Raw genomic sequence first — 1,705 nt, 5'->3', positions numbered from 1 at the left:
CCCCCCCCCCACCAACCCACTCACCCACTCATTCTATGACTTTAAATGTACATGCACAGCTGAAACCACATCTGTCTGCTTGCTTAATCTTAAAAATGGGAATCTGGCAGCTTACTGAATAATGATACAAGTAAACGACCATTTTGAGACATCAATAAAGTTTATTCCACTTCTCAGGCTATTAACTCCAAAAGAACCTTTCTCTCATGCCTTGGAGGCATCTTTACTTTTTGATTTTCAATATTAGATTTTTTTGACCCTGAGGGAATAGTATTTTTTTTTTATTAAAGAGAGCAGATGTTACACTCTGTTCGCTGATTTTTGAGTTAAAGTAAGATACCAATGTCAAAACACTCCATTTAAAGCTGTACACMTGCATTGTTTACAGTTTTGTAGTACAGCATTTCCTTTGCATTCTGTTTTGAATAATTCTTTTAGGTTACATAAGTAAAGCTTTGCCATTATTAAACGATACGATGTCAGCGGTGCACGCAGCTTGTCCTTCAAGCAGCGTTAACATCGTTTCTCTAGGATTCATAGGATTTTTGGGGACAGCTCTCATACTTTCACCAAAGCACAAGAATACATACAGTAGCAATGACAAAAAAGGAGCCACAAAAAAGGCACCAGTTTTCACAATATTTATGCCTAAACCAGCAAGTGCGAGTCGTGTAATACTCATCACGGTCCTGCTGTTATAAAAAAATAAAATAAAAAATAAAAAACAGGCAACAAACAGTAAAAAGTATTTCAAAACACATGTTCCTACGACATTTTTGTCTTTCTGTATATGGGGGACTTGTACTGTATATGTGCATCTTGTGTATTGGGACCATGTAGGAGTAACTTTTGCTATGAGATGCTTAAAATAAGGATCAACTAGTGCAGAATTATTAGTTTCTTAGCAACAGCAATGAACGACGATAGTGGGCCTTGTCAAAGTTGTTTATGCTGGGAGTATTGCTAATTGTGTTTTATAAGCAACACCATTTTTGCATTAAATGCTCCTCGAGAGTTAGTGGATCAGCAAAAAATGTCTCCCTCTGCTCACAATACTTTACAGGAAATATATTGGCTCTGGTTACYAATCAGTTTAACTTTGGRCTTTTTTTTGGCCATAAACTGCTTCAAGAAGAGGAAGATGAACAAAAATGAAAAAGAAGAAGACAAAGAAGAAGAAGAAGAGGAAATAAAAATAAAATTAAAAAGGTAGGGGAAAGTCCTTTGGGGGAGATTGATCCCTTAATCACACACAGGTGAAAGCAAGACTTTTGGCTTTTAACACCTCAATTATAAAGTATTTAATCAAAATGAGTCCCTAAAAGCTGTTAAAATGATAAAGAGGCTGTTCAAAAGTACCACATTTCAAAGAATATGTTAGTTATTAAGGTTGCCCGGCAGGAACAAATTAGAGCCCAAGTGAGACAGCTGTGTCCTAACTATAGTGACTTTGTAAAACCCTGCCTGTCCAGAAGGATCTGTGCTGTCAGGGTAACATGAGCCTAAAGGAGGTCAGTCACCCCTCGTGTCTGGTTCACGAGAGAAACCCAGGGCAGCAGTCATGCCTTGTGTTTAGAGTGTGACCTTTAACCTTTTGGGCAAGAAAGCACAACCTGCAGCTGGCTATGATCCACCTGGATATGTAACACACACACACACACACACACACACACACACACACACACACACACACACACACACACAC

The sequence above is a fragment of the Austrofundulus limnaeus genome, unplaced genomic scaffold, assembly GCF_001266775.1.
Source record: "Austrofundulus limnaeus strain Quisiro unplaced genomic scaffold, Austrofundulus_limnaeus-1.0 Scaffold56, whole genome shotgun sequence".
Classification (NCBI taxonomy): Eukaryota; Metazoa; Chordata; class Actinopteri; order Cyprinodontiformes; family Rivulidae; genus Austrofundulus; species Austrofundulus limnaeus.
The sequence above is the reverse complement of the archived record's forward strand: the minus strand, read 5'-3'. Positions refer to the sequence as shown.